Below are 12,741 nucleotides of genomic sequence, written 5' to 3'. Positions count from 1 at the left end.
GTATTTTTCCATCCTATTGGTTCTGTTTCTGTTTCTCTGGAGAGCCCTGACTAATAAATATTCCCTGCCATGTGAAGGAAGAGAATGAAATTAACATCCCGAGACAAGAGGCAAAGAGAGAGACATGGCTTCAAGGCATCGAGTGCTGGGTTTTTATTTCATTTTTGGTCTTCTGGTTCATGGCTATAGCATTGTTTCCTTCAATTCTATGAGCTAACTCAGAATCTTCCAATAAACTCCCTTTGGTGCTTGAACTAGCTTGAGTTCTAATTCTGTGACTTGCAACCGAAAGAACCCTGACTAAAACACTCCATGTTTTATACGTCTGTATCCCCTTTAGTTCTCAGGACTGTGTACTTGGTTGATTTGACAAAAAGTTATTGAATGATTGATTGATCGATTGATACTAGAATTGGATGACTCTTTGCTCAGTTGGTTCCTGCTAAACTCCTGGCCATCTTCAATATTTTATTCTGAGTCCTATAATGAAAATTTATCCAGACTGCTTCTAAGAGATAATCCAGCCCTGAGAGAGCAGAGCCACTGGCAATAAGTAGCCTAGATTCACAAAGAATAAAACAGATTAGACTAACTAGAAACTTTTTGGCTGAAATCACAGAGATTATATTAGCTACAGGGAATGTGGTAGATGATTATGTGATCTTGTACCTTGATAGTGCACGCAGGAAAGTGCTGGATACAGCATCTCAGGAAATCTTGATAGCTAAATTAATTTAAATTGGCTGAATATGTAGATCTTAAATATCTGAATACAGCAAACATGGGATGAATATAATATAGGAAGGTGTCAGGTTAGAATGTGCAGACGGGCTAATCAGATAATGGGGGATCGGTTTCACTCTGCTTTATTGGACCATCATCACTAATAGCATCTGAAGGGGTAAACAGTATGTTAATGAAATCTTCAAAGCGTTGGTAAGAACATTAATAAATCAAACAAAGAACTTAAAGAGATATAAGAGATATACTGACAGAATAGAAGTCAGACTATCAGAGAGGGAAATATTCCTCAGATCACTTAGATCCCAAATGCTTTAATTAGAAATAAAAGAAAAGTGACTAAGATAAAATTGTCTGATTTTCAAGAGATGCTAGAGATAAGTCCTAAACACACTGGAATACAAGGTGACATGATGGCCCAGAAAGCAAGGATAAAGTCTAGTGTGTAATGCAACATCATAATTTTTTAATAGAGAAAATGTGTCTCTAATCTTAGGGCTGGGAATAACCTTTAAAACATGAAATCAGAAGAAGAATCCATAAAGAAGATATTGGTCAACATAATGACTATATACCATGAAGTATTAGTTGTCAAAAACACCAAAATATAGCAAAGGGATAATAATGATTATATGCAAAAAGCTTTCCAAATTCCCAAAGAACAGGATAGCAAATGAATAAATTGTATGAAAAAGAATAGTCAGAAGACAAAAAATAAATCATCAATAATATATGGACATCTTTATCTTTATTCTTTAATATATTTTTATTGAAGTATAGTCAGTTTACAGTTTTGTGTCAATTTCTGGTGTACAGCACAATGCTTCAGTCATATAGGAACATACATATATTCATTTCCATATTCTTTTTCACCATAAGTTATTACAAGATATTGAATATGGTTCCCTGTGCTATACAGTATAAACCTGTTGTTTATCTATTTTATATATATTAGTTAGTGCCTGTAAATTATCTTTGTTCTTTAAAAGTAAGAAAAACATAACATTTTTGACCTTGGGAATCAACAAGTCTAGATATAAAACACTTTCATTTGTTGCTAGTGGACGTAATATGAAAAGCTAACACTCACTCATAGAGTGCTGAATATCACAGAGTAACTTTTAGGCGTGAGGATTTGGATGAGGAGGTAAGAGGAGTAGATTAGGATAGTAGAGTAATCTGCAGTAACACAGAGATCTTAAACTCTTAGTGGCTGATGAAAAGGAAGCTTACTTTTTTTTTTTTTTTTTCCATGGAAGAGTCCTGGGCAGGTGTTCAGGGTGGTGAAGCAGCTTTGATTTGGTCATCCAAAATGTCAGGCTGTCTGCCATCTTTTTGCTCCATCATCCCCACGTGCACTGTCATCCTCTGCCTGCAGGGGTAAGGAAACTGTGTGGGAAATAAGGAGCGAAAGGTCTGGATAGGCATTCCAGAAAGCAGCATGCAGCATTTCTGCTCACATTCCAATGGAGAAATTGCAGTCATTGGTCACACTGAGTGTTAGGGTGCTTAGGGAATGGAGTCTACCTGTGGGTTCCAGAGTGAGCAGGGTTGGGCAATGGATGTAGTCTCTGAAGAATCACGGTACTGACCCAGCCAAGTGGAATCCATTCTCTACAGCTCAAGGAGGGATCAGCTCCAGAAAGAAATTAGCACTCACACTGATTAACTCCTCAGGGGATCTCTCACAACATGCCCATTTGATTCTCGTAGCATCTTCGTGAGATAAGTATTCATGTTTCCAAGAAGAAAATATAGTTCTGAAAGTCTTTAAAAGTATCTTTGAGTCAGAGAGCTAGCACATGGGGGAGCTGAGCTCAGTTCTGTCTGATTCCACAGAAATCATTTATTTGTTTGTTTTAGTTTATACCGCAACAGGTAGAGTTAGCCCCCAAAGATTTTAGCTCTACAACAACCACATATAACCCATCACCAACTTGATACTCATTTACTCATTTTCAAGTCAACATTTAGTAAGAAGTTACTATTTGCTGGGTTCTAAACTAGTCAAAGTAACATGTATTATCTCTCAAATCCTTCCACCCATCTCTAAAGGAAGACACTTTTATTTTCCACTTTGAGGACACTTGGGTAAAGCCACACAGTGAGTGGGCAGCAGATCCAGATAGCGAAGCCCAGAGTCCTCACCATTAACACTATGCAGCAAACGCTCTCCCATCCACACGCTTCCCCTGGGAGACGTCATGGAGGCTGACTCTACACAGCACAGTGAGAGTCTTTGAGAGATGGTTTGGTATACAAAGCCAACTCTATGCTCTCAACAACTTTACAAATTAGTTGGAGGAGACAAAACACTCATATACACTCATGTGCACACACTCACTACACAGGCATAGAAAGAAGACATAAGCTGAAATGAAGGAAAGGGTATTCACAGCTTGTACATCACAGAAGCCAAAATGAGTATATATTAGAGATGTAAGGGAAAGCTTCCTGGAATTGGGAAGACTACAGTGGGTGGATTGAGAACGACACAGAGACACAGGCACAGGAAACAAGACGGAGACCTTCCAAAGTGGGAGAACAGAGGTGCTCAGCCAGTGGAGCTGAAGAATTCAGAGTTGGTCTCATGGCTACAACTCCCATGGATCCCTGTCTGGCCAGTAATGTTGGTTAAAACAAACAAGCAAATAAGCCAAAAGCTTTTCAAACAGGTTAACGAGGTCTTGGGCTCTGTTATTTTTCTTTCTAGGGTGAATGATCTTTGAATCCTAATTCAAAGTCTCCTCTGAAGGGCTCCAATTCTTAGTTTGAATTAACTTCCCTTCCCCCCTCTTCTTTATGAATGTGAAAATGTTATAATGCAAAGGTGAACTGAAAAGCTCTTTGTCTTCAGAGACTGAAATATACTGCCCTAATATTAGTTGGTGATACTGCTCTTGCAACAGCTCAGCAGCTGTTTTCCTATTAATATACGTGCAGTTGACTTTGTTTAGCCAGGCTTATACCAAGACATCTGATTGGAAGAGAGAGTAGAGACCTCGGGGAGAAGGGAAGAAGAGGGTTCCGTGGCTCCCAAAATCGTATTTTAATGTGTGGTCCAATTGCCTTCTGTTCCAGAAATGACATAAATACATTTTTTAAAGAAAACTTTACCAGCCTTTTGGGGGAAGTGTATAGGGGTACTTTTTCTTTATAAAAAATGATCCTAAAAACTCCCCTTGATTGGGAAGAGCATGGCTCTAAGAGGAAATGTCTCATGAGGTACTGACATTTTTAAACCATAAGGTAGCCTAGTTTAAACCGGGTGTTTTATTGGGCCCTGCTCAGCATAAGTTCTATCCCAAGTGCCCAACTCAGCTTTGGTTCCAAAGATCCCACCTGAGGATTGGAAGAGACCCTTTCCCACTGGTCAGATAAATCTGCCCTCTTCTACTCGATTCCAGGAATTTACTCATTTAATAAATATTTATTTCTCCCCAACCATGAGCCAGACACTTTTCTAAGTATCAGTAATACAGCAGTGAACCAAAAAAGATAAAGTAATAAATAATCTAGAATATGGTTCATTCTGAGAATCAAAATAACTCAAAATACGGGGGTGAAAGGTGCTATTTACGATGGGCTGGATGGGGGGCTGCTCTGTGAAGATGTGGAGTATGAGCAGAAGTGACCAGAGTGAAGTGAGCAGGTAGGTCCTCTGGCTATTTGGGGAAGGACATCTTAGGCAGAGATGCAATCAGTTCAGATGGCCTGAGGGAAGAACGTACTTCCCTCAGGGTTGGAGGAACAGCAAGGAGGCAGCGTGGCTGGCAGACCACAACCAAGGAGAAGGAGACAGGGACTGAATCAGATGGGAAATGGGCGACCAGGTCAGTGTGGGTCAGTTTCACTCTGGGTGATGCTGAAAAGCTTAAGAGTGTTTTAAGCAGAGAAGTGGTGTCATCTAACTTATGTTTTAAGGATAGTTCTAGTTGCTATTTTGAGACAAGATGGTGGACGGGCAAGAGCTGTAGCAGGGAATCCACTTAGGAGGCTCTGGTAGTAGTTCAGGGGAGAAAAGATGATGGCCTGGACCAAGGGGGAGAAATCAGGGTGGGACAGAAGTGGTGAAAGAGGTCCTTTTACAGAAATATTTGAGCACAGAACTAATAGAATTTTTGGTGGATTAAATTTAGGGTATGAGGGAAAAAAATACAAATCAAGGATGAATCTGAGTTTTGGGACCTGAGTAATTGAAAAAACAGAGTTATAATTTAATGAGCTGAGGAAAGCAGGGGGAAGGGTGGGTAATGTCTGGGGTGGAACTGTTCTCTTGAGTTAAGCTTCAGATGCTAATAGACATACAGGTGGAAATGAGGAGCGGATGGCTGAATACAGGAATCCTGAGTTCAGGGGCCAAGTCAGGGCTGAGACGTAAATACGAGGGCTGTCAAGGTATAGTTTATATTAGAAACACCTGGCTACAGAAGCTCACCTACAGAGTGAGTGCAAAATAAAGGAAGAAGGGATTTGAAGACAGGAGCTCTAGGCATTCTCTTACTTAGGGGTTGGGAGTATAAAAAATAATCATACAAAGGAGACTGAGAAATTGCAGCCCATGAGATCTGGGGAAAACCACGAGAGAAAGTGTCCTGGAGGACAAGAGGATGTATTACTTCTGGGTGGAAGGATTCAGAAACAGGCAAATGGCAGACATGGCTCCAAGAGCCAACATCTAGAGGCAACTTCCCGGATTTGCAGCCATGATTCAATTACCTGCTCTGGGGTCTAACTGCCTAACAGACTTCGACTGAAAGTTGCTTGATGTTGGAAGTTCATTCCCTGCTTTCTCTCACTGAATGTGGCAGCTCTTACTATTGGTCTCAAGATTGACGCCTTCTAGTTGCTAATTATTTCCAAGTCGAGAAGAATACCAAGCAACAATCTAAAAAGGGATGATCACACATCCTTACTCAACTGAGGCTTTCCTCCTAATCCATCATTGTTATTATATAGTCACTGTTGGCTTCTTCATTATCTAATCATTTTTGCAGGGTCTACACATGCCCCTGAACTAAGATCTTCACATTTGCTTCGTATTAACCCTGACAACAATCTGAGAATTAGTTTTGTTTATATTTTAACACATGAGAGAACTTGGATGGATGGGTGAAATGCTTGTAAATGACCCAGCTAGGACCTCAGGGTGTCCTAATCCAGGGTCCATGCTCTTAATCACGCCTCTGCTTCTGACTTAGTGACTATCACATGCCTGGTTTACTCTCAGGTGAAATTCAAAAGAAATTTTATTTCAATTAAAGATAAATAAGTATCAGGAACTTACCAAAATTCTGAGGAAAGGTGTTTATAAATCTTTCACAAACTCTCACCCCATCTGTCTTACCAAATAACATTTTGTCAAATTCCAGAATTTTAAAATGCTCTCTTTAGATGTTAGCATACTTTACATGGTACCGCCCCCATTTCCACCACCACTCCCACCCCTAAAAATTTCTCTCCTCGAGGTACTGAGGTTGTTGTGGTGGTTTCTCTGTTCTGTTTTGTTATTTCGGTGGAGGGTGGGGGTGTGAGGTAAACATATCAGTGGCTCTCCCTACACAAGTAACATATATCATCTCGTTTAGATCACTTCTCTGAAGTCAGGCTTTCAATTACTCTTTTGTATGGACTTAGTTTTGAGCTAAAATATATTCATTTTGCAAATATGTAACAGTGAGAAGTTGATTTTTATCTGTTACATTTGCTAGTTTTGAATCTCTAAAGATGTTGGAGTCTCATTTCTACTCTTGTTAAATCATCGTATGTGTAGAATATTTTCACATACTGTGTTCTCACTGGACTTTACTGGTTACTTTTCTCCTACATCACGTTTATAAGGCAAATACTACTACTAGAGTTTCCATCTCGTAGATGTGAGATTCAGATGGTTCATCATTTTTGGTGGCTGAAGGTGAAAAACTGAGATTTGTGCTTTTTCTCAACCAATGTAACTGGGCTAAACTCCATATACCTCTTTACAGGGTATCCATTTCCCTTCTCAGCTGCACGAAAACCAGAATAATATTTTGGTAGCCGTGGAAATTGTACCCCTCCATCATTTTTGGTTAATGCATGTTCTTTTGTTCTAGTTGTGGGATTTTTATCTCCTAGTAAAACTTTCATTAATATTCCAAAGGCTTTTTCTGAAATTGTCTCTCAAAAACCAACAGAAACATGTTAATAACTTGAGCTCCATTGAGTTTCTCATCATTTCCAACAGCTCAACGAACACAAATTCAGAGCTGCCCTCTTAGAATTTCCTTTTCAACATAGCAAATACTTTTAGAAGCTAAATTTTCACTTTAAGTTTTATAATAACATGACAGCAGATTTCCAGTGCTGGATATGTCTGCTTTAAACATCACATGCTAATACCCATGGGCAGACACAAAAAGACACAAACCAGCAACAGCTCTGTGAACAAAGAAGGGAAATTCTATGAGCCAAAAGCAAGAGTCCAGGGCAGAGATAAGTTTTCTTAATTAACCTTTGGGCACTTTGGCCTTATTTCTCATTCCTACTTCTCCTTTAAATATGTCATTTTAATTTTTTCCCATCAAAATGGTAGATAATCTGACTTTCCAGCCATATTCACCTTCTTTCAGTGTTTTACTCACCAAGGTAGCTCTTCCTTTGGTCAAGTTGCCACCAAAAAGTCCCTCTGTCTGCAGTGCCTGCCTTGATTCCCAAAGTAGGCATTGCCTGTGTCAAGAGATTTTCCAGCACTTTGTAATTCTACCATAACATTTATTAAACATTTTTAATTAAAGCATAGTTGGTCTACGATAATACATTAGCTTTAGGTGTACAACACAGTGATTCAATACTTTTAAAGATTATACTCCATTTAAAATGATTATAAAACAATGAATATTATTTCCAATTACACTTTGATTAAGCCTCTTTAGATTTTGGGCAATTAAGGGAAAGGGCTCACCATTTTACTCAACAGAATGTCTATTACAGATTATGTGCTTCATAACTATGGGTTGAAATACTGAAGTACAACATTAGAGGAGGTGGATATAAAAAGTATTCTTGTGGTGATGCAGTGTAGTTCAGTGTTTCTCCCACTGAGTACTGCATTCAAATTTCAGTTTGGGCACCACCAGCTTAATTTACTGACCTTGGATAAATTGCCTAATCTGTTTGACTTTCAGGTCCCTCTATAAGAAAATGGGCCTTAAAAAAGGTACTTCCTCAGAGATAGTGAATATACAATTAAATAGTTCAAATAGCCCTGTCTCTGGTACATAAAAGTATTAAATACATATATAATTTTTATTATTTTACTAAACAGTATTATTAGTAAATGACAAAATATGTTTACAGATCTGACTATGAATTGCATTTGTAGCCCTGGTTATGAGTTTCAGAGGTAAATCCAAAAACAACTAATGGAAAAGGTTTACAGAGTAAAGATAATAATTGTACAATAATGTGTTGAATCTACAACTACAGACAATTAATAAAGCTTAGGATGAGGTATGACATTGGCCACATTACTAAATTCTTTATTAGGCACCAAGGACAATGAATATTGTCCCTTTAGGCTCATCTTTGAGAATTAAAGAAATATAGATTGAATTATGTATGGCATAAACTAAAAGGCAGCCCTTAGTAGAATTCAAAATAAAACGTCTTATTCCAAATAGGTGTATAAGTTTAAAAAAATCAAAATACAGTCTACACAATGAAACACAGAAAATGAAGGAAACAGCAGGGCAGAAAAAATAAAACCAACAAGTAAAAACACAAGATTCATAAGACACGGCCAAAGCAAGCTTATGAAAATATATAAATATATTATGTATCCTATTAGAAAAAACAAGGGCTCTCAGATTGATATTTTTAAAAATTCAGTATAATTCTCCCAGAACAAAATAACTTTGTAAGTATTAAAAAGAATGATCTATGGAGGATAATTATTATACTTTCAAGTTTTCTACAACAAGTAGGTACCCTCCTGAACTAGGGGGACAATGGTTTAGGCTAACGCACTGCGCCAAGCAGGGTGCCTGGCGCGGAGTAATCTCAAGAGTGTGGGTTGCTAGGATCAGTCATCACTACGGCTATGCCAGTGCCAGCAAGTGATACATCAAACCAGGACATCGCAATAGTGTCACAGACACGCAGCCTCCTGAGCTTTAAGGTGGAAGGTCCATTTGTGGAAGGTCCTCAGGGTGAAATGCCTCTTGATGTCAGCTCTCCATGGTGCAGCTCATTCCTCATCACCGGATCCCTTCTTCGTAGACTAATGAGTGGCACATAGCGGATATTTGCTTTCACTAGCACAGCAATAATGACATTTAAATGGCTCTGCAGTTTACAAAGTGGCTTGGTCTCTATTTCCTAAGATAATAGAAAAATTAAACAGAGTTTCATTTAAAAGTCGTTGCTCTCCTTCAACATGTAAAGTCAACTCTTCCAGTCTTTCATTTCATTCATTGAGTCTTTTGGCAATTACTTACCGGGTGTTGTGTGCACATAAGGGCGAGTGAAAACCTGCATGGTGCCTGCTTTCACAAAGCTTACTGTCTATGAGGAGATGACAATTAATTTATTATCCCACCCGCAGAACAAAATACAGTTCTATGAGCGCAGGTAAGCATGTAACCAAGAAGTCCGTCCCTAGTGACGGGCAGGTAGACGAGGGCTCTCAGCTGTTAGAGCCCAGGCTTATTACTGCCATATTTTCTCTGCCACGTCCCTGATTCAGTTCATCTTCCTAACATCCAGAATGCTGATTCACCAGAATAACTACATTTATATTCCATGGATCCTTTGTTCCAATTGTCCAAATTAGCTCTGTTATTAAATCAGAGTATATCAGTTTATACCTTGTGTTATTAAACCCTATATGTCTTCTGAAAAAAAAACTATGTTTTGCATTCATCAGTCAGTAAGAACCACATGTAACTGCTGTGGCAGAAAAAAGAATAGACACACCCAGATGGGTGGTTATATGTCCAGACTGAAATGCTTTTCAACAGGTTTATCTTGGAGAAGGAGATGGATCATTCCTGGCCCAACACGCTTTCCTCCAGCAGTAAGTAGAGGGTTTTGCATCAGTTGCCTTGTCATGTCCCTAGAGATTTCACCGTATCTGGAGGGCGTGACCTGGGCATGAAGGAGAAAAACCATGTGGTACATTGTCACGCACCATCCCCTTGACACTTTTCCAATACCCTTAGCAAGTTTGCTTAAAAAAAGAGGTTTAGTTAATTAATACCAAAATGCATCCCCCACCAAAAAAGGAATTCTTTGGAAATAAGATTAAAGTCTCCTTTAACAACCAGCCCTGAATCCCTGTATCGTGTCCCATCAATAGCTGTCATCACTGTCATTGATTTGATGTGTTTCTTCCAGGACCTTTTTCTCTGAATTTACGTATACATACAGGGTACCAATTTCTCTGGTTTTTTTTTTTCTCTTTTATACAAGTAATATTATTTTGTATATATATTTGAAACTTTTTTCAATAATTAGTATCTTGTAGATTTTACATGAGAATACAAATAGATTCTACCTCATTCATTTGTATTGTTGCCCAGTATACGGAAGTGAGGGTATACCAGAATTTATTAATTCCCCTCTTGATGGGCATTTAGGTTGTTCCTATTTTTTCACAGTGATAACAATGCTGCAATGACTGTTCTTGTGAATATGTCGGTAGGTCTTTTTCTAGGCTATCACGTACGGAAGTAAGCTTGTGAAAACTTCTGCACTGTTGTCTGTCACTTTATATTTGTATATATTACCATAAATAACATCCAAAAATGTCAAAATGGCTTAGGCATTGACCAATCGGAAAGGATGGACAAAGGAGCCAGGGCAGATGCCAGCCAGAAGCACTCAGTACGCCACATTCTTTCTTCCGCCCAAAGGTCTGCACTGGGATTTGGGTTTTCAGCATTGGCATTCAAGAAACATTTTTACCCTCCTACATATTTTCTTGTGATCCTATTTGGCTACTCACACTAGCAATGGTGTTCTCCTATGGCCAAAAAATACATGCCAAAGACTCTGTGTATGTGTGTGTGTGTGCACGCATGTGTGTATGTGTGTGTGCACGCCTTGGTTCATTATAGCTGATATAAAAATAAAGACTGATTATATTTTTAATAGATGTTATAAATCCATTAAAATGTCTAAATAAAGAAAATGATTAGCAGTAAAGCACGTAACTTTAAAGGAAGATATTTAAAGAATATGACATGTAAAAATGGCTTGATATCTTTCTCAGTAAATCTTAACAATTTTTTTATCCATGCCAGTCCTAATGTTGGCCACAGAATTTGATCTGGTATTTCTTTCTTAATCATTCACATTTCAGTTTAGGCTTTTTCTAGAATTTTATGTGCTTCTAGTGCTTTTGGTCAGTTCCCCCCAAGAGCTTCCCCAGCTTTTTAAATTGTAACTATGCATTCTTAATCCTGTGACGACTCAGCTTTCATATCTGCTTAAAAGTTGTCAAAAGTTTTGATAGTGTTCTTCTTAAGGTGTTTCTTTCATCCTTTCCACCACATAGAATCAGAAAAAGAAGGAAGGGAAACACATGGGGTATTCCCTTTGCTGAGATTTCAAAAACTCCTTGTGATTACTTCAAAAGAATCCAAAAGAAGTTCTTCTCTATTTAATTATTAAACAAGAACGAAGCATATCTCTTCTATAGTCTGTCTTTTAGAATAAAGGGAAATGGGAATCGTATGGCGTGTTGTAGTCGGTAAATCACATTCCCATCCACCAAATGGAAGCTCCTAGCAAAGTAGAACAGTCATCTCAGAATCCTTTAGTAACACCCTAGCAGTGACCCCTACTCTTACATGTGGGTCTGCTCTTGCCAAATAGTTAATTAATTAAATGAGGATTTTCAAAACTGGTGTTGACGGCAAACAAGAGAGAGGAGACTGGGTCAATCCTAATTCCGATGCCCCTTCCCTCAATCATTCAGAAATATAATTGTTTTGTACCTTCATGATCCAAAAGCAAATCAAAGCCATATTCCATTCAAAGTGCTCATGGCAGAGGGATCATGGGAAGCAATTTCCAATCCTATGATTTTAGAATCTATTATAAACCTCTTGTTCTTACAATTATGTTCACATTTTCTCCATTACTTTACATAGATAGCAGAATAAAGAAGCTGCAATTTTGATTACAGGATTGTTTTAATCTCATTATTTCTTCATATCCACTTTTTCTCTTTAATTTCTAATTTGAAACATATTAAAATAATAAAAAAAAATTTCAGTGATTCTAACACTAATTATTTGACAGGTCTAAGATCCTAATCTCTCAAACATCTTACTTATTTCAATGAAGTACATACAATTTTAAACATTAAGAAAAATTAATTTTAATTTATTCCGTAAATGAAGAACATTGTATTTAATTTGATAACACATCAGTCAACTCAAACTGAATTTGAAGGCGAGAAACAGTATACTGTTAGAAACCTTAAGCCAAGGTTGCCTACTCTGTGCTGTATGGATGAATTCAAAACATGACCAAATTCTACAAACTACGAGATAAGCATGCTCATTGATCACACATAACTCTGATCCAGGCACTGTCTTGGGTTCTTGGATTCAGTGTTGAAGAGGACTTTGGCAGGCTTCAGAAGCTCATTGTATGATAAAATACAAAGTGGCTGGCAGGAAGAGACACAGAAACATGCCGGTGGAACATAAGAGGTAGCAGTGATTCCCTCCCCCCAAGGGAGGCTTTGGGAAGGGCTTCACAGGGGTGATGTTTGATTAGAGTAAGTTGAAATTAGAATGAGCAGATATTGAGATATATTTGAAATTAACTCAATTCCTAGCTATTAAAATCCACTTTGAGAATTGTTTTTCCTGGATAGACAAATCTACACTTTCCTCCCATGGTGGTAATTTGCAAGCTGTATTTACAGGAGGTGTTCACAAGGGGCAAAAGTAGGTCAAGAAAGTTTCCACTTTCTTCCTCTACCTTCCCCCAACACCTGCTTCCCCTTCT

Source organism: Camelus dromedarius, chromosome 14, assembly GCF_036321535.1.
Source record: "Camelus dromedarius isolate mCamDro1 chromosome 14, mCamDro1.pat, whole genome shotgun sequence".
Classification (NCBI taxonomy): domain Eukaryota; kingdom Metazoa; phylum Chordata; class Mammalia; order Artiodactyla; family Camelidae; genus Camelus; species Camelus dromedarius.
This window is presented reverse-complemented; position numbering follows the sequence as displayed.